General features: G+C 41.5%; 1 protein-coding gene across 3 annotated transcripts in view; it reads right to left on the reverse strand.

Annotated features, from left to right (window-relative positions):
• DYM (dymeclin) overlaps positions 1-22176 on the reverse strand; it is a 286983-nt gene that overhangs the window by 63800 nt on the left and 201007 nt on the right. The window lies entirely within an intron of this gene.

Below are 22176 nucleotides of genomic sequence, written 5' to 3' on the forward strand. Positions count from 1 at the left end.
AGTAATCTGCTAAAACAAATAGGGTAATGTACCCAACACCCAAACAGGCACCCGCTCATTTAAACTCAAACTAAACTACTGCCCATTTATTTTATTCCCAACTCAGGTAAAGTATAAACTGGAAACTTTACATCAATAAGCATATTACACATTAGTTCTCACTTTGCATCAATCAATCTGACTGAAGACTCTTTAAGAATTATGCTAAACCTCTTATATTTAAAGGAGTTACTGGGTATTTCATTTCTCTCATTTCATTTTTATTTTTTATCACCACCTGAGGACATGCTTATTGGTTTTAAAGAGGGGGGGTGGGAAAAGGAAAGAAACATCGATGCGAGAGAGAAATATCGATCGGTTGCCTCTAGCATGCCCCCAACTGGGGACCTGGCACGCAACCCAGGCACGTGCCCTGACAGGGAATCGGTCTGCGGATGATGCCCAGCCCACTGAGCCACACCAGGCAGGGCCCACCCATGACTTCAATCATCCCTTAAGAAGCAGCATCCCTTAAGGAAACGTTGTTCCCTAGAAGCCGCACTCTGGCGGATCCTTCCATCTGTGTTACAGCAATTCAGCTGCAAGGCACCCAGCAGGTCATGACATAACCGTGGGCCAGAGGGGTAAATTATGTACCAGGGGACTCTGATTTACTACAGACAAAGTATCAAACTTTTGACTAATTCCAATTTCCAAGTCAAACTATGCTGATAATTATAATTCACAAGTTGCCAGAATTCTCAAGTTGCTACCATGACTAGATTCTACTGCACATGGCAATACACAAAAGAAATCCTTTGGGTCTCATTTTGAAAAAGTATTATTGGGTAATAATCACCACTTGTAAAACAGATGAAAAGTTAGCATGAATTTGATTAAAGCTTCTTTAAAATCACAAAGTCATCCCCATCTCAGCATTTAAAGAGACCTAAAAGGTTAGTTATCTGATCTAATCAGTATTGGGAAGTCAGCATTTCAAATGGTATTTAAAGAAGGTTGCCACCGGATTCTTTTTTCAGCATTTTGTAAAGCCCTTAAAACAGTGTAACACATGGTAAGTACCATGTGAGTGATATTTAAAAAAACAAATATATTAAAGTATTTTAAAGGAGAAAAGTCACTTTAATTTTGGGCATTACAAAAAAGAACAACAAGATAAATGACTTTTCAAAGTTGGTACATTAATTCAATTACTGTAACTATAAAGATCTTAGAAATCACATTTCTTAGTCTTAACTATAAGCCCCCAATTCCACCACTGTTAATTTAAAAAACTGGCCCTTTAGAGGACAATATATAGGGAAATTAACATATTTATGGAATAATACAGGTTTCATAAAAAGACATGCTTTTAAAAACTAACCACGTTTCATTTGTACTGTCAAAATTAGCTTTGCCAGAGATAAAATCCGATGGCTCATTAGTAGAACAGCAAAACACGTGGAGAATATTGTGTCTTTTTTCATTCACGGTATTTTATTTTTAGCACACAGCTTCCATTCCAGGAGTGGATCCCAGATCAAACAGACTTTCTTCTCAAGAAACCTCAAAACTTATTTTATTGCAGAACATCTCAAATGCAGAAATGAGGACCCTGAGAAAATGGTCGTTTTCAGATGTCCCTGGCGGTTTCTGTACAGGGCAGTAGGGACGCTGAGCAAGTTCCATGCTAAGTGGTGATTTCACGTCAAAGGGACAAGTTGGCAGTTGTGGGAGTATCTTACCCTGTCAACGGCACTCACGGTTGCCTCATTATATAAACTTCCTTTTCCCTTTTGAGAGGGAATTTATACAGTTAAATAGTTTCAAATCATTTATTTTTAGTTTCCTTAAGAGAAGCATATGTATCTTGTTTGTACTAGTTTTGGGGGGATTCCAAAAGAGTTGTCTAAATTTCCTGCATTTTCAGCAGAAAATAAAACCTTCCACAAAATGAACAGGACACTGCCAGGGTGGGGAGGAGGGGAGGAAACACACAGGCAAACCTCTTTCAAAGCTGATGTGCAAACGGCCTTCGAACCCAATCATCTGGCGATAGGCCCCGTTCTGGTCGCTAACTCACTGGCACACAGACTGAAAGGCTTCGTGGCCACATTGTTTCCAGCCAGAACTGGATCTGTCCCAATGTATCGAGCTTCCTATAGCAAGAAGTAGCTTTATATTACATGCAGAATCACAGCTGAAGAATAAATGCTGTGACCAGATGAGACAAAGTGTAACCTTAATAATTGGAGGGGAGGGAGGAGGGGGAGAGTGGCAGACCGTGGGGGCCCCGTCGTTCTTGTGTGGGAATGTAAAACGATGTGTTCTTTTTCTTCACTCCTTGGACAGGGCTTGAATGTGGCCCACAAGCCTAAACTAGAACCCTGGGAAGTCTGTTATTTAAAACACCGTCTGGTGGCAGGAAGGTGAGATAATGGTGGCTGCGAGGGGTCATTGGCTAACTTTATAGGTTTTTCCATACTTGGAAAATAGCCAGATAACTCACAAAAGAGAAATGTTCTCGCTGAAATCCACCTAAGTCGCAGCCCCCAACAGTCATGTCACCTTAGCAGGCTGTTCACCCTGGGCAGAAGGTGGGGTGCAGGCGAGTGAGTCCCCCCTTTCCCAGGCCCTCCCACAGGCAGGAGAGAGCAGGCATACACCTGAGACGGGGGCCTTCATAATGTAATAGTTTGCCTTAACAATTAGTGTTGATTTCCATTCTTCTTCAAAATACATTAGTGTTGTATTATAAAAAGAAATACCCCTCCACCCTATAAAAAAGTAACATCCAAGTAAGATAATTCTCTAGGAAGATGCATCTTTTTTATTTTAATGGCTTTGATAGTCTGCTGAGTGCTTTCCCAGTCCCCACCCGAGATACAAGATCCCAGGTCTGGTCTCAGCTCAGCGACCACTAGTTGCGTGACCTTGGGTAAGTCACTCGACCCGAGCTGCAGTCTTTTATTTGCAAAAACAAATGCTTATGAGATTTTTAAAAATCCCTCCTAAGTGGTAAGTCTTAGTTTCCATTAAGAATGGAGAAAATACTGCATTTAAAAAGCAAATTTTATTAGAGAACCCAAAATGTGGCTAATGTAGAAAAATCTCTGGGGTGACCTCGAGCCTCAGTGAAGTCCGGAACTCACTTTAGATTCCGCCCGCACCTGAAACAGAAGCATCGTTAGCTGAGAAGGAGAGACCCCAACAAGCTTTGAGAGTAAACGAGTGTAAGGCTATGCTTGAAAATAATCATTCCCTAAACCAAGGAACCCACTGGTTCTTCTATAACTCATTACTCTCAATGTTTGTGGGTTATTGTTGACACTGTTAGCGTACAGAAGGGAGATGATCTCTACAAACTTGTCCGCTGTGATTTCACACCAGAGATCTACGACGTACGACATTTGGGGTCCTTTTTCACTCTTCCTGGGGAGGAAGAGTCACTGGGGTTGTGAGGGGCGGTGAGGAATCGTATACAGGGGAGCGAGAACCCTGAAGTTTAAATTAAAAAAAGAAGCAAAAACAGACATCGCTGCACGTCAGTAGAGAGGGCCCCAGCCTGGGTTCTCGTCCCAGCTGTGCCGTGGACTGGGCACTCACTTTCAGTGCCTCAGTTCCTGCAAGTGTAAAATAATAAGGCCTTCGGCAGGGAAGCTCAGTAAGGGGCCAGACTGACTTCTGCTAAGGATGTGGAAAGCTGCAAGGAATGCCTCGCCTGCCCTGCCAATCCGCAAAACCCAGACAGTTTAGTGAGTTTAAGTCTGCTCAAAGTCATCAGAGAATGGCGATGATTCTGTGAGGCAGTCGAATGAAACGAAGTCGCAAGAGGACCAGCCCCTCTGCGGACAGAACGAACACAGGCACTCCCTTGCTTTTGGCAGAGCGCAGGAGGAAGAGGAGGTTTCCACGGATGCGGGGAGGAAGAAATCAGTTACAATTTCAACAAATGCTTTTTTTATTGTATTTTTTCCATTACCATTTATTCCCCTTATACCCTCTTCCACCTCCAGCTCCCCACCCCAGCAATCACCACACTGCTGTCGAGGCCCTGAGTCCTTTTTCCTTTTTGCTTCATCCCTCCACCCTACGACCCCTCCGCCCAGAGCTGTCAGCCTGCTCTCCATCTGAGCCTGCCTCTATTTTCCTTGTCAGTTCAGTCTGTTCATTAGATTCCACATACGAGTGAAGTCATATGGTGTTTGCCTTTCTCTCACTGGCTTTTCAATGAACGTCGGAAGGCTAAGTGTCCGTCTGGAAAGGCGGGGCCCCGGCCACAGCGGAGCTGGCACGCACTCGGAAGCTCTTTTCTGCCACCCGCCCCCAGGTAACTGAGGGCCACCACCATGACACGCAGCAATGACAACGGGTACAGAGGATCTAAAATTAGACGCAGTTCTTACCCTGTATTTCACCCTGGAGTTACAACATCCTGTCAAAATCTGTAAGGCAGACATTTCTCAAAAATGCTTTTTTCAAGCTATGTAAGGAATTGAACATTTAAAAAAGGGAACAAAAACTTGTTAGTTTTATTTGGCAATAATACTGCAAATATAATTGAGAGATGCTGAACCTCAATCGAGATATTAAAAACTATTTTCATAGATTTGAATAAGGAGCATTATTCTATATACTAAAGACTCTCTAGCTTTATGGAAAATTGGCCAGAATATAGAAGAGGAACTCTGGCAGAGCAGTTAACAGCCCAGCCTCTGACCTTGGCTCAGTCAAGGTTAATGGCAATGAGGGTGACGCAGTCTGCTGCTACAACCTGACTGGCCTTTGAATCCTGTTCTACTATTTACTGCTTATGTGACCTTGGGCAAGATTCTAAACCTTGATTTCTTTATCAGCAACAATGTTACAGTAGAGTGGAAACAAAATAATGAATACACAGCACTCCTACCCCAATGCCTAACATGTAGTAGCAGCTCAAGAAATTGTTGCTTTTAGTAAGTCAAAGCAATAGCAATAATGAATGAAAGTTTCCTATTAGATACAGATGTACTTGGGAGGTATAGTAACTCTACCAGGCACAAAGTCAAACAACTCTAATGTTTCGTGACTTGAACTTTTGTGTCTATTGAAAGTGAAGTGCTTCCATGACATTGAAATTTGAATTTTAGAACATTAGTGTGCATTACAACGAAATGAACCGAGCTAACTATGAATCTGAGATCTTTAACGCCCTAAATGCTATTGTTTCACTAAATGGCTAACCTCCTTAGGAAACGCGACGTTAATATCCCAAGTCTAACGCTAAAATATATGTGACTTTTGACTAAAGACTGCTGATTTGAAACCCACTGCATTATAACCATATCCCGTGTAATGACCAAAAGTTGTATTTATGGTTTGCTTAATGACCGGGACCAATGCCTACATTTTGTCCAAACAACTGCCAATGCTCATGATTCAGTCAAGGTCGATGGCAATGAGGGTGACTCAGTCTGCTGCTACAATTAGAGCAAGGGATCACTTGAAGAAGTTGCCATGGAAACTGTCTATCGCTCAGCAATGAGGATTAAAGAAATTGGGGAGGCAATCCTGCATTAAATTTGCAACTTATTTCTTGTGGTAGAAACTAGGTTTAAAATGAATGTAGAGGTCCTCAGAGTAAAGAAGAATGCTCAGTAAAGGAGGAGTCACTACCCAGGATGGCTTCAGTCTGAGCGTCACTGGGCTTACATTTTGAAAACCTCAAATGAACTCCACAACAGAAGTAACCCAGTTCCCATCTGGCTGTCGCTGTGATTCAGGGTTATAAAGTAAAAAGTTTTCACTCATTATTATCTACTTTTGTGTTTCTATAATATGAAGTTAGTTTTGGGGAATGCAACTTAAATGTGTCACACTCATAAGGGTCTGACTTAGAATGGCTCAGCTTGGGATCACAGTCTAGCAATCAATTGTGTCATGGGCTGGGGCTGCCTGTCAATTTTGCTGTATGGTGTCAATTTCTTTGGAAGAGAAAGATGCCTGATTTTATTTTCTGGACAAAAGTTTGTAGAACTACCGATATGTCAAAGATAAAATAGGGTGGGGAAACCCTAAAATGGCATGAACAAGATTCTTTATTTAAACAAACAAAAAGTTGATATTAATATAGAATTATAGAAAAAGGCTATTAAAGGAAACCAGTCAAAATCTAGGTGGCAAGAATTATGATTCTGGCCTTTCCTTTTTTCCATTGCTTTCTTTAGTCTACTTGTATGAATTTGGGAATAAGGAAAATATTTTGTTACAAGAAAGATATGAAAAGCAAGTAAAACATATTTTGGTTAATGCACACATTGTACATTTAGCAACAGAACTAAAATTCACTTAGTAGCATTTTCATAAAAGTGACAGTATAAGGAAATAATACAATGAAGACGCAGCTTTTTCTACAACATGGAGACCGTTAACTGGCAATTTAAGGATAATCCTCTTTGGTTGACTATCCTGTAAAATACAGGCAGTTTTGGTTTTTCTTTAGTTCAAGGAAAACAATGGTTTCCTTAAGGTCCAAAGTCAGAGATGTTACTGGACACGCACCAGCTCCAGCGGGGCAGACGGCGTAGGCAACGTGTGTGAGTCACAGGTGTGAGGCGCAATAGGAAGTTTTTTTTGCATTTCACTCAACTTTGGCATGGACCGAAATGTTCAATTACAGAAAAATATTTATCTCATTTCATCCATAAAACCAATGGCTAGTTAAAACCTTCCTGAAAATCACTTGGTTTTAACAAGAGACCACACTGGGAGTCAGGTGAACAAGAACTCTCAAATATCCAAAGAACAGCAACAACAAGTAGTGGTATAAAATCAATTTTAGTAATTTGCAGCCATCCCTCGGTATCCAGGAGGAATTGGTTCCAGACCCCCAACCCAGGATGCCAACATCTGTGGTGCTCAGCTCCCGTATACAAAGTGATGCAGCATTTGCATGCAGCCCTATGCATATCCTCTGATGTACTTGAAATTCTCTCTAGACTACTTCTAACCCCTGATAAAATATAAGTGCTATATAGTTGCCACACTGTATTGTTTAGGGAACAATGTCAAGAGAAAAAGTCTGTACATGTTAAATACTAACCAGCAATACACTTCAACAATGCAACTTTTCTTCCCCCTGAATATTTTCCACCTGAGATTGGTTGTACCCATGGACGGGAAACCGCGGATATGGAGGGCCAGTTGCTTCCTTAATAAAAATACCTCTCTCCAACTTGCTTTCTTAATAAAAATACCTCTCTCTGAGCAAAATTTTTAGGAAGCAGCTTTTTTCTCCCTTGTATGTGTTTGATTTATATTTAGGAAACATACTGTAACATTATTTGAACTAATTTACTGGTTATTATTCAACAGTCATTGTTAACTCTAACTCTTTGGTATGCCAAGCCAAATAAAAGAACGATTATAACCTTCCTAATGACTTCAACTTTATGTCAATTAAAATTTGAGTAAATTGGATGAGGAATCAGACATGCTGAGAAAAAGAATACAAAAACTGAAATACCAACAGAGATACAGAGGGAGAAAGTAAAAATGCATTAACTGTGCAAATGTAAAAACTAGGTACAAACTGTCTCTTATGAAAGATCTCAAAACAGGTGCTCTGAGTACTCCTTATACCTCCAAAGAGCTTTGATAACAGCAAAGCCACTGAACACTCGCCCACTATTCTCTGCTCCCTGTAATTTACAGGCCGTGGTAGGTCTGGTTTAATGAACTCCAAGGAGCTGTTTTCTGTGACTCCTTCAGTTTACCAGGTTAACTGACACAATGTAACCCTCCCAATAGCTACCAATCAGACAATATAACATCCCAGATGATACCTGTCATATGACTGGTGTTATGAAAAAGCAGTGGACAAGGCACTGGATTAAAGCAGTGACCGACAGACGCAACCCCTGCCTGGGTGAAGTTCAGACTCCAGTGGCAGAGAATGCCAGTTGCAGGGAGTGCTATGAGGCAAAGAAAAGGGAGAACAGGGAGGACGAGTAAATGCCATTTAGACCAAGACCTAAAAAAGCAGCACAGGAAGCATCCCACTGAAGACTTCACATGATGATGCTTTCAAGGGTTTTTGGTCAGTGTCATTACAGACTTCCAATTAAATAAGGAAAAATATCAGAAGAAAATGCCTAATTACAGCATGCATAATTTATTAGCAGTTTTCGCCAATGTCTCTTGAATCACCCAAATCAGACTATGCTGAGCAGAGTGAGGGTGCTGATGCACCTTCCTTTACAGGCTAAGACTCTGAGGGTAATACATTGATCTCATTTTTCAAAATGATCCCAAATACTTATTGTACATAAGGTTTGGTTTCCTGTTCTTATTTTTCTTTTCCCTAAACTTTTGGTTGAATTTTATCAAAGTAACAAATGAGTATAACTCAAAAGTCAAGAATACGACCAGATCCAAAACACAAAGGGCAGCCCCCCTGGACAAATTCTCTCCTTTCCCGATTCCCACCCCACATTGCCTTTGTCTTCTTATTCAGAAATAACGTGTGCGCTGGTATTTTTTAATTTTTGATTTGCAATGATCTATGACTGACTTCTCCTTGAAAAATGAGGCTTTTCTATTTCTAAATTAATTTTAGAATCAGTGTAAGTGTTTCTAATTTACTGAACTATGAAAATACTCATTTTTAAAGACATCGTATGAAGGAGACAACTAAGAAGAAATATATCTCTAAAGCTAAAATCCTGAAGAAATGAAACTAAGATTTAACTGGGAACCTGAGAACAAGATCATAATTCAAATTTTAGGACACTGCTTTACGACAATGGCAGGTGACAGAATCCCCTTGCATCTGGATACCTTAGCTGCAAAAATGCAGGAGAGGGAGGAATAATTTCTCATGCTCTGTTACTAGAGTAAAATCTGAGACCACGGCATTTCCAGAGCACCTTCTCTGTTCAGTGAGGCCTCTCTTAGCTGTACCCCGTGGTCACCCCCTTTGACTGACAGATTTATTTTGCGCCCTCTCAGAACATGACGAATCCTAGGTGGTTGTTTTATTCCTTTTCTTTCTCTCTTTTGTTTTCTTTCCTTTCTTTGTAAGAGGCTGGCATTCCCGAGAAGACACAGCAGTGCTCCTGCTGGCTTTCTCCCTTGCTCCCGTGTTATTACATTTAATTTGTATGCTTTTATAACTTTGTACTTACGCCCACAGGCTTTTGAACAATGGGTACCCATTCAATAAATCCAAGAAATAAATGACTTGATGACTGTAAGTGCTTTGAACTCAATGGACAGAAGGCTCTACATAAGTAATATAATAGTAAGGATGGTAGGATGAAAAATTGAAAAGAGAAAAAACAATCTAAAGCTTTTACAAAAGCCCAACACACACACACACACACACACACATTTTCATCCTTTGTTACACAGCACTCATTTCCCTCATTTGTACTCAGTTCTCAAAACCTCTTCCTCTGTATTTTTTTGAGGAAAATGACAAACATGCAAAAATACATTATACATGCTTTCAAAGAGTATTTCCTTTGAACTATGGATGGGATGGTGAGTTCAAAGCTTATTATATAATAATGTAAGAGATACTTAAATGTATCATGCCATCTCATAAAAATAATTCCAGTGCAATGATGAAGCCATTTGGAGCTCCTACAACCTGAGTTGTGCAAACAACACTTTGACTTCACTACTTTTCACTCGGCTTATTAAGCATAATTTAATTTAAAATTTGAGAGACATATAGACTTCAAGATAATTAATCAGAATATGTCACTAGTATGAGGTTATTATGAATTATTATTAATTAAGGCACTGCTACAAAACTTGTATTTTAAACAAGCTTAACTCATTAGTCCACACAGGAACTTCATAAAGTTGGGTACACTGAGAAATAGGAACAGGGGTACAGATATATTTGAAGGGAAAGAAAGGCTAAATAGGAGATTGAGAATAATTAATTTTATACTCTTTCTTTCCTAAACTTCAATTAAAAACATCTAATCCCTAAAAGAATCCTCTGAGGACTAATCTAGCCACCTGTCAGTTTATGCTACCCAAAATAATCCCCTTTTTTACACCGCCAGATACCACCTGTTTTGCCCAAAGTAGTAGATATGTTTTAACCCTCATCTCGTCCTCAATCTTCGATCCATAGCTGGGTTAGCACTTTTTCCTCTGGAAGACATGCCCGTCTGGCACCAGTTCCTGCTACAAGCACTTCCTCTTCTATCCAAATTCTGAAGGCTGGAGGCCCCTCAGAACTCTGGACTGGCCCTGCTGCCCCTCTCCAGCCACTCTCTCTCTCACTGCACTCTCATCAGTCGCCATGACTGTGAATCTTATGTAGGCTGATGACACCTACATTTCTGTCTCCAGTCTAGACGTCTCTGTGCTCCAAGCCGCCGTCTTCTCTCACCAGGATGGTTTAGTTGGCTTCTCAGCCTCACCTCTTACCTCTTTAAGTCACTGCTCCATAATGCTTTTTCAGGGGTACTTCCATTGTTCAGAACCCTCCAATGACTTTATGCCACACTACATGGGTAACCTCCCCAATCCTTACCATGAGTAGCCCACTAGGCCTGGCACAGCCTGACACTGGCCATGTTCTTCTCCAAGACGTCTGTGCCTGCTTACGGTTTGCTGGGTAAACAGAACTGCCTCAGGGCATTTGCACATGCTGTTCAAAACACTCTACCCCCACTCTTCCTCATGGCTGACTCGTGCATTTGCCAGGTTTCAGTTAAATGCCACTTTCTCACAGAGCAGATACCCCCACCATCCCTACATGCCCAAATCTAAATTAGGATTCTTACAATGCTGTTGAATTATGTCAGTTATTTTCCTTAGACCTATTTATAATTTTCCATTTATTTGTTTGCTACATGGTTTTTCCCTCTACTAACTCTCTGAGGGAGGGGCAGGGTTCATGTCCGTTCATTCATGATTTTGTCTGCTTGCATCTGATACCTAACAAGACCTTTTAGGCACAGGATTGTCACGGCACTTCACTGGGCATCACTATCCCAGTTAACCTTTAATTTGCCACAATCGTCCACAACAGAGCACTCCATCGCTCCTCTAAAGAGAAAGGCAGTGAGGCTCCACTGATACGCAAAGAAAAGGCATATGCTGAAATTTCAAAAGTTGAGAAAAATTTAATAGTATGTTCTAAAGCGCACAATTAAATCAGAAATAGATTATTCTTATGTTCAGATAAATTTTGCCCAGCAAGAATATATGGAAAAGCTCATCTTAACTTCCATTCCTGAACAAATGATAAATATATTTGAATGAATATAATCATGATGTGATAATATCCATCATTTACTGAAAACCTACTATGATGAGGCATTGGCCAAGAACATTACCTGTATAATCACTAATATTAAATTCACCTCTGCAAAGAAGATATTAGTTTCCTCATTTGATAGATCACCGAAGCTCAGAGAGCTGTAACTTCTCTGAGGTCACTAACTAAATATTTTCTAACCAAGGTAACATACCTAGGAAGTGCTAAAATCGAGAGTGAGCTCAAGTCTAGCCTGCAGTGTAGACTTACTGCATTATGCTACGGTGCCCTGCAAGGAGACTCTTAGTTGGCCTTCCCTGGTGTTCAGTGATGGGAGAATACAGGGCATATTTCCCCGTCACTGAGGGGCAGAAGCTGCGGTGGTAGTAACAGTGACCACTGCTGTTTGCGTCGCACTTGTTACGTGCCCAACACTGAACCTGGTGCTTTCTGGGCACGCTCCCATTCAATTCTCACAGCAATCCCATGGGTGAGATACAATTATTCTATTTAATAAATTAAGAAAACCAAAGATCAGAGGAGTTAAGAAGGTCAAGGTCACATGAAGGTTAAATCCAGTTTTTTCCAGGTCCCAGTGCTCATATTCTTTAACAACAAAAAACTATAGTAAAAAACGCAAAACATTTACATCTTCACCATGTTTCTACAGGTCAGCAGTGCTCACTGTATTCACACTTCATCCTGCTTTACTTTGCCACAGGGCCTCTAACGCTTCATTCATTTACCCCTGGGCGCAATCATTCTACATCTCTTCGCTAGAATGTAGGCTTCACGAGAGTAGGAGGTTTTATCTTCACTGATGTCTTCACAGGGCAGAAAAAAATGCCTGGAAAAACAGCAGTTGCTCACTACTTGTTGGATGAGAGAATGAGGCATGTCCAGTACCACACAGAGTGTGCTTATGCATACATTACTCTTTTGTCACCGGTATTGCGGTTACCTGCAGAATACTGGGAACTATATGGGGCACTCACAAGGGGCATGGGAAACTTAGACCTTGGAGCTGGTTAGTAAGCTAAAGCACTAATAACGAAATGAAAGTTACTCTTATTCTAATTTGAATTCACAGGCCAGTATGAAATAACTTCGTAGGAAAGATAATGCCTGGTTATGAAAGGCTCAGTACATTTTTAGGCTTCAAACATGACCCTAAAAAAGGAGATAAACCATTAATTCAATTCCTCAACTGATCAATTAGCACTGTGCATTAAAGGAAAAGGAGATGTGTTTCACAGCAACCCAATACTCTCCTTGTGACCTCAGGCAAAATACAAATTTGAGAACATAGAAAATACCAGGTGAGAGATTATAGGTGACTCAAATGTGTGAAAATAATTACCCATGCCTGCCCTATTGATTATTAAACAAACACGCTAAGTGATTTCATTCCTGCAGTACTAATTATATTTTAGGAAAGAAATTTAGTTCTTATATGTCAACTATCCAAAAATAACTGCTTTGTTGCCTTAACAAATCAAGAAAACCAATATACTCCAGTCATGGAACAGCCTCTAACAACTTGTCAAAGCAAGAACTAATTTGCCTTTCTACTCCCCAAAGTATACCACTTCTCATGACTGAGGTCTCAAGTATCAGAGTTCAAGTAACTTATCACTAAATTAAGAAACAATTTAGGCTTAACTCTACCTAGTGTTAACCGAATCTTCTAATAATACCTGAAGTCTAGATAAATTCTGATGCTTTCATGCTCATTTTTCCAAGTATCAGGTGATCCCCAAACATTCTTACAAGGATTCTTAAGAATTTTTCAGAAATCCATGAAATATCCAGAATAACAGGCAGAGCTGAATTCTCAAATGCAATTTGTTTTCAGAAATTAAAAGTGGCTAAGGAAAGAGTTGTATTCCCACTCCTACAATGAGTAAGATTACTGGTTTTTGGGGGGATCTTATCTGGAGAAACGACAAGTGCCATTTAAAAAACATTTGCAGCTTTGACTATAATCAACTGTAATAATAAGATACCAACTCAAAAAAACTCTTTTCATTTAAACTTCTTTTGTAATACTGCTTTTTAATAACCCTCATAATAGCCGAATTAAAGGACCCCAACAGAAATCATTCATCCCACATAAAACAAACATTGCCTTTTCTTCTTAGCTTTGTTTTACAAGCTACATTATTTCCAGATGACGCTTGAGGGGACTATGGTTTCAAGAATTAGATGTTTAAATAGACAGCTGCTTTCTATTTGCCATGTAAATCAAGGATATATCAAAGAAAATTCCAAATAGTAGACTTCTTTTCTTCCTATTAAGAACTACAAACTTGGACAGAAAAGGAGAGAGAGAGGGAGAAACAACCAAAGTTTGAGCAAACAGAAAGTTAAAATAATGATTTCTTAAATAACAAAGAATTTGAAAAAATCTCAGGAAAAGGTGTTTTCTGTTTTTGTTTTTATTAGCTCTGCACAGCAGCAGGTAAGAATTTTTTCACGACAATGGGAAGGGAACAAAAAAGGAAACTGTGATCACGGGTTTTTACAAATTTATCACACATTGCTACCGAATTTAATATGCATGGTTTCCCCCTGTATTCTTTAAACTGTGCTTGGAACCTTAATTAATCATTGCCAGATTTCAATGCAAACACATCCTATTTCCTTTTATAAGCCAGAGGAAGCAACATAAAAGCTATTTAAGTATTTTTAGTGATAATTTAAAAAAATCCTTTAGAAGAATATTCTACCATACTCTAAGAAGGGACAAGACACACTTCCTCTTCAGGAATAAAGAAAGGCCAATATTCTTTCACTCAATTGAGGTATGTTTTTTAAGAATGGAGGAATTATTATTATTATTATTATTATTAGCAAGAGGGGAGTGAGCCCCCCAACTAAAAATTGTCCTTACAAGCATTCTCAGACCTTTCTGGAACTCCTCATTCAGAAGTGCATCCAAAGTCAAGTTATAATACAAGAAAACCAGTCTTCTTATGTTAAAGTAAGGCCTGGTTTTTAATTAGGGAAAAAAGTGGCAGGGTGTGTGGGGAGCTTGCTCACTTGCCACAGGCTTTATTTGAATTTTTAAATCAATTGTATTAAAGAAACTTCCTGGGACCTAATCAACGTGGGGCTTGGGATCCATTGAAGTTCAAAGCAGCTGTGTTCTTTACGGATGTTCACCAAACCTATGCACCAGATTTGGCTCTTTTTTTTCTTTACACTAGTTTCTACATCATGAAAGTGACTGTAAATATCTTGATTCGAACTGCATGATCCTCTGTGGAGAATTGGTTGAGCTAAGGCTGCAGCAGGGAAAATACAAGGTGAGTTGGAGCATCCTGAGGTCTAAAGAAAAAAAAAAGAGAGAAAGAAAGAAGGAAGAAGGGAGGGAGGGAGGGAAGAAAAAAAAAGACAGAAGCACATTCAAAGGGCAGGGGACGCAGCCTGAAAGAGCTCCCAATGGCAAAGGTGGAACTACCTCCACAACAAAATGATGGTCCCGGTTTATAAAACAATGATAAAATTAGTATCCAGGAGGCCACACTGACAGAAATAATACCTGCCCAAACAAACACACTGGGGAAGGTGGAAACTCTTCCTTGCAGAAGAATTCTATTAATAAATATAGAAGAAGGGAGAACCAAGATGGCGGCGTAGGTAGACACACTGCGCCTCCTCGCACAACCAGAACTGACAGAGAATTGAACAGCAAGGGGGACCAACACCAAGGAAATAGAAAATAAACATTCATCCAGACTGGTAGGAGGGGCGGAGACGGGCACCGGGGTGGAAAGGACTCGCGTGGCTGTGGCGGGACTGAGACTGGCGGAGTGTGGGACAAATGGCGCAGGCAGTCCGAGCACTAGCAGACCCTGCGGCCCCACATTTGCACAGATAAACCCAGAGGGCCGGACTCAGAGGGGCGGAGAGTGGGGCAGGCAGAGCAGCGGGTAGCACCCCGCAGCACCAAATTTGCCCACAGATAAACCAGACGAACGGCGGGGAGCGAAGCAGACCACGTAACCCAGGGCTCCAGCTCAGGGAAATAAAGCCTCAAACCTCTGATTGAAAGCGCCCCTGGGGGTTGGGGCGGCAGGAGAGACTCCCAGCCTCACGGGAGAGGTTGTTGGAGAGACCCACAGGGGCCTAGAGTGTGCACAGGCCCACTTACTCGGGAACCAGCACCAGAGTGGCCCAGTTTGATTGTGGGTAGCGGAGTGAAAGATTGAAAGCCGGAGGAGACTGAGGCCGGCGCCATTGCTCCCGTTCGGCCCCTCCCCCACGTACAGCGTCACAGCGCTGACCAGCATTACCCCGCCCTGGTGAACACCTAAGGCTCCGCCCCTTAAAGTAACAGACGCACCAAGACAAAAAAAAAATGGCCCAAATGACAGAACACTTCAAAGCTCCAGAAAAAATACAACTAAGCGAGGAAGAGATAGCCAACCTATCGGATGCACAGTTCAAAGCACTGGTTATCAATATGCTCACAGACTTGGTTGAATCTATTCGAAAAACAGATGAAAAAATGAAGCCTATGCTAAGAGAAACAAAGGAAAATGTACAGGGAACCAATAGTGATGAGAAGGAAACTGGGACTCAAATCAATGGTGTGGACCAGAAGGAAGAAACAAACATCCAACCAGAAAAGAATGAAGAAACAAGAATTCAGAAAAATGAGGAGAGGCTTAGGAACCTCCCGGATGCCTTGAAACATTCCAACATCCGAATTATAGGGGTGCCAGAAGGAGAAGAGGAAGAACAAAAAATTGAAAACTTATTTGAACAAATAATGAAGGAGAACTTCCCTAATCTGGCAAAGGAAATAGACTTCCGGGAAGTCCAGGAAGCTCAGAGAGTCCCAAAGAAGCTGGACCCAAAGGGGAACACGCCAAGGCACATCATAATTACATTACCCAAGATTAAACGCAAGGACCTACATCCAAGATTACTGTATCCAGCAAAGCTATCACTTAGAATGGAAGGGCAGATAAAGTGCTTCTCAGATAAGGTCAAGTTAAAGAAGTTCATCATCACCAAGCCCTTATTATATGAAATGTTAAAGGGAGTTACCTAAGAAAAAGAAGATCAAAAATAGGAACAGTAAAAATGACAGCAAACTCACAGTTATTAACGGCCACACATAAAACAAAAACGAGAGCAAACTAGGCAAACAACTAGAACATGAGGGTTGTCATTAAGGGAGTGGGAGGGGGAGAGGGGGGGAAAGGTACAGAGAATAAGTAGCATAGATGATAGGTGGAAAATAGACAGGGGGAGGGTAAAAATAGTGTAGGAAATGTAGAAGCCAAAGAACTTATAAGTATGACCTATGGACATGAACTATAGGGGGGGAATGTGGGAGGGAGGGGGGTGGGCAGGATGGAGTGGAGTGGGGGGGAATGGGACAACTGTAATAGCATAATCAATAAATATATTAAAAATAAATAAATAAATAAATATAGAAGAAATGAGACAAGCAGAAAATCATTAATAAGTCAGTAAAACGTGCTACAGGCAAGATGGATCAGTGAAGGCTAAAATTTGTGGGGAAACTGTAAACAGAAACAGGTATTAGCATAATCTCAAAGTATCGCCACAAAACACATAGTTCTTACAAAGGGGGAGTTGGCACGTTCACAGTGAAGGAACTTGGCAGACATCACCCGAGTGGTGTGTTCAAGATAAACACAGGCGAACACCCCCAGTAACACACACCAACACCATGCCTACGACGCGCTGAAAGGGCCAACACCTCTGTGGCACCTTCCCCAAAACGTTTAATGTCGATCTGACCACGAGAAAATGCCACACGAACCCCTGTTGAGGGGCATTCTACAGAGTTACTGACCAGCACTCTTCCCAAGTCTCAAGGTCACGGAAGACAAGGGCGGACTAAGGACAGGTGACAACAAAGTGCTGTGTGGGATCCTGGACTGGACCCTATGAGAGAATAAGGGCATCGATGTCAATGCTTGTGCTATTCAGAGGTTTGTATTTGAGTTAACAGTATTGTCCCAAGGGTAATGTATTAGTTTTGATAAATGGTCCATGGTTATGTAAGACATTTACAAAAGAGAAAGCTGGGTGAGGATATGGGGACATTTTTTAAAACTCTTTTGTAAGTCTAAAATTATCTGAAATAATAAGGAGGAAGAAGCAAATTGTGTGCATACTTGAAAAAGACTTCAAGATCTACGCCTATGAAGAAGAACATAAGGTAAAAAGTATAAAGTTGTACTTTCTTTACCCCTCAGTCTGACTCCCCACAGGTATTTAATAGTTGTTTGTACATTATGCCAGAAAATTTACATATTTCAAACACACATGTACATTGACCTGCATACTATAATGTATGGGTTTCGAAACACCGGGTGAAGTGTTACATCTCTTCAGATAAACCCATATAGATTAAATAAACTAAACAATGGCTGCACAATATTGCATTGGGTGGATTATATTTTATTTAATCAGTTCCTTACAGATGGACACTTGGCTTGTTCTCATTTACTTGCTCTTAAACCAGGCCGAAAAACACACCGTAACTGTTTATCTAATTGACTTTAGCAGTTTCTGAAGTCAAGTCACTCCACAAGAAACATGTTTTTCTTCTTTGAACATACTAACTTTCTTATAGTATAAGATTTATTTTCCTACATTTACCCTCACGCCATCCATAAAGCTGCTAAGCTGGTATCTATCTGCTCTTACATTCAACAAATAGTTCTTTTTCTTCCTATTTTTTTCTAGTGCTCCGAGTACTACCACTTTTTTTAATGGCTCTGAGATAAAACTCACACACCCTACACTGCACGGAATTAAAACGTACAAGTCCATGGTTTTCAGTGCATTCAGAGTCGTGCGACCACCCCCGCAGTCCAATTCTGAGATGTTCCCATCATCCCCTGAGCAGTCGCTCCCCACCTCGAAACATCTGCTGTTGGTCTCCGTGAGAGACGCCTGTGTGGTTTTCTCTCACTGGCTTCTTTCACTCGGCATGTTGTCAAGGTTTATCCCCTGGAAGCACGCATCACTACTTCTCTCCTTTTAACTGCTGAGTAATATTCCACTGTGTGGACACGCCGCCTTGTACCTGTCCATTGACCAGCGACGGACATCTGAGTCGTTGCCACTGTGGGGCCATCATGAATAATGGTGCTATGAACACTCACATTTTTGCGTGGACACATGTTTTCAATTCCTGAGGGGTATTTATTACCATATGCTGAGTCATATGGTCATTCTTTGTTTAGTCTTTTGAGAAACTGCAAACAGTTCTCCAAAGCAGCTGCATAATTCTGCACTCTCACCGGCAGTTTATGTGAGCGTTCCGATTTCTCCCTGCCCTCACCAACACGTGTCATTATCTGCCTTTTTGATTACAGTCGTCCCAGTGGGTGTGAACTTATGGTTTTGATTTGCATTTTCCTAATGGCTAATAATGTCGAGCATCTTTTGATGTGCTTATTGGTCACTGCATGCCTTTGGAAAAACGTCATTTCAGTTCCTCTGCCCGTATATTTAACGTAGCAAATAAAGCCCTGCTCTGATGTGCGTCACAGGCCAACGGGTGCTCAGTTCGCCTTCCGTGACATGACTCGGGGCCCCGGACACTGTCGTCCTCTGAGACCTGAGGCTTCCCGCTCGCTGGGTTTCCTGCCTCTGGCTCGCAGAGAGAGACAGGAGACACTGCAGTGGTGCCATCACTGCCACCTACATCGCCCCAGTGAGAGCCGGCCAGATGCCCCGCCAGGATGCCAGGGTGCTGGAGGATGCTGCGTGGCTGTGTCATCAGGAAAGGAAGTGGTTTTTCTGATTCTGGCTCCTGCTCTCTCTGGCTTGAGCCTTTGCATCTCACTGCTTGGAATGACATGGGAGAGTCTGTCCTAAGGAAAGATGTAAAAGTCCTTTGATGATCAAAGGCGATATAACCTGGCTCCGTCAGGCTCCACCTAGAGCGAACGCTCGATTCTTCTCATCTTGGAGAGTTGCAAGGTGATTGTTAGAAATTAGGGAAACAGAGCTCACGTGACATTGTGGCGACATTCATAATTAAAAACCATTCTTGGTTTAAAAAGCAACTGTAACTCATTTATTATTTTTGTTTCATTTTCTACATTGAGGTTCTGTTGTGTATGACCAAAGTTGCTTGAGAGGTTTATTCTTATTTTTTTTTAAATTGTTGAAAGATTCTCCTTTAATAATCCTCTCCCGTCCCTTCAGTCATTGAATTAAATTTTATGAAACCCTGATATAGACACAGTGAGGCTTAGCTACATCAACTGAACGTCCCTTGCCTTCCTAAATGCCTTTCTTGCCCCTGTGGAGGAGGCTGCAGAGCTAGCTGTCACTCTCTGCAGTGGGCTTGCTTTCTCTCCAGAGAGGAGCCGTGTGCAATTTCTGTTTATTTCCCCTTAAGCAGCCAGGGCGTCTCCTCATCATCTAGAACTTGGTGGAAGGTTTCAGGTTGCCCCTGAGACATTCAGGCAAACATGCTTGTACTACAGTAATACTACTGATGTTTTTGTAACTTGCTATTTGCTTTCTATGTTGTTACTCAATTGACTTGTGAATTATACAGTATAATGAGAATAAACATTTTCTTAATGAACTCAGAAACCTCTGGGTAGAAAGTACTCTATGTACTTGAGAAGAAAAACATATCCTATTTCAAGCACTTATTCACAATCTTTGCTAATATAGTTTCTCCTGGTATAGAAAGTGTACACCAGGGAACCCACTGCTGCCAAGGACCCTCTCTCATTTTCCCTTTTCCTCTGTTGCAAACTAGTGGTCTGAAGCACGAATGCAGGACACGGAATCTTATGCAGCTGTTGGGTGGCAAAGACACTTCCGTAAAATTTCTGGGGAACGGGAGGAGGGAACATATTTTATTTCCCAGTTAATGACCAATTTACAAGAGAATGACAATGAGAACATGGTTTCAAATGTGTAAATTACTTCTCTGTAATTTTTGAGCAACGAGAATGGTCAATAAAAACCCCGAGTTATTACAAAAGCTCACACTGCAGTGCTTACTTGTAAGGTTGCTGTTTTCTTTAGGCACCTCCAGACCAGTGGCAGGAGGAGCGACTCACAGGTATGAAAACTACTACGGAATCAGTGTTACCCACCTTCTGCGACTAACTCCGAGGAGAGGCAGCAAAAGTCAAGTTCATAAACCCATTCGGAAAATGGTGTGATTTGTAAAGTCTCATACACACAAATGTTAAAATAAGGATTGTCAATAACAGATACCAAATAGAATTTTCCCAGTATTTCTAGGAAGCAAATGCTTTAAGAAATTCATTTTCACCTAGTGAAAATTTCACGCAAGAAGAAAACAGTGACTCTAAAAACTGTGAAGTTCAATGGCAGAGCTCCTATGTCTGTTAAAGAGTTCGATGTCCTCTCATTGCATAATCTCCTCCTCAACTGGCAAACTCTACTAAATACGACCCATCTTCCCAAAGGAACACCAGCTTTCTGGATTCTTCTTAGAGGGGACTGCTGCTAGAGCAACCTCAAGACTATGGACATCCGACACACGTTTGTGGAACACTGACCCAGAGGCTCTGCATAAGTCAAATAAATGGTAATTGCACAAAAATAACAGAACCTTTACAGACGAACCAAATTCAAATTCTTAATAGACACAGTCCCCACTGCCACTCTGACCTTAACTGAGGCTTCCAAGGAGCCGGTAAGAGGAAGTACTTCTCCTTATGAAAAGTCATGGCAAGGACAGAGGTAAGTGAGCTACTACACGAAGTTTTTAAAAAGTTGAGAATATTCAACCAGCAGGAAAATCTAAATAACAGTGTTGTGCGTGTGTGTGTGCGTGAGAGAGAGTACTTTGGAATTATAAACTTAATGGGATAACAGATCATATCTCACACACACACACACACACACAAAATAAATAAATAACAGAGATGAAAAACAGCCCCAGCAGGCTGCGGCCGCACACAGCTCTCCCTGTTTATCAGCAATCGCTGTCCGGACTGGGTGCTGTTCCCACAGCCCCCTATCAGCACAGACGTTCAGAAATGAAACGAAACACAGGAAACGAGCAAAACAACTCTCCGGCTGTCTGGTATGCATTGCCACTCCAAAACCGAATCTAGAAATTCTCTCCTAAAGTTTCTAAACACCAGCCCACTAAGTTGCTGTCGGGGGAGATAGGGAGGTCCTTAATAGAGCCTGATGAACTGACTGCTTCTGTGGTTTGTGGCAAGATAATGTTTAGCATACCAGGAATGTCACAGATAGTGGCCCTGCCCCCCGGCAACTCACAAGGCATTCTCCCCCGCTTATTGCGTCATGCTATTCCATCATCAGCTGAGGTTAGGTGGGATTGCGCCCTTCACCTTCAAGGTGATGAGGAGGCAACACGGTACTGCTGTTCCCCGCGGACCTCGCTGACAAGACCGAGGAGCGCAGTGAGCGTACTGAGCAGGGCCCATCAGAGTCTCTTTCCCCGGAAGCTGGAGCTGGGGCCTCAAGACTCTGATCCCTGAGCTAACGGTGACACCAACAAGGATGTGCTACAGGTGGGGAGGTAGGAAGAGGAAGGGCTGGGGCTGCTATTTCAGTTAGCTCATGGACATACTGGCCTATGGGAGGCAGAATAATAACACTGAAGCAAAAGGCAGTGGAGAACATAAACTAAATGGCCTCAGAAAGACAGGGTATTGCTGAATCCAATGGCTTTTCAATATCGGGTTCTCATTCTCTGTGAAATCCATGTTTACACCCCACCCCACCGAGTGAGAAACCTTTGCATACTTCCCATGAAAACCCGCCTTTAATTTTTCTGTCACTACAGAGAGTTTTCTTGACTAAGGTAATAAGACTCCTAATTATTTAAAATCATTGGTTTAGAGTTGACTTTCTTCAACCATGTGTTAATCGTTAAATTTTCCCCCCTTGATTTAAGATGTCACTCC

The sequence above is a fragment of the Desmodus rotundus genome, chromosome 10 (genome assembly GCF_022682495.2).
Source record: "Desmodus rotundus isolate HL8 chromosome 10, HLdesRot8A.1, whole genome shotgun sequence".
In the NCBI taxonomy this organism is placed as follows: domain Eukaryota; kingdom Metazoa; phylum Chordata; class Mammalia; order Chiroptera; family Phyllostomidae; genus Desmodus; species Desmodus rotundus.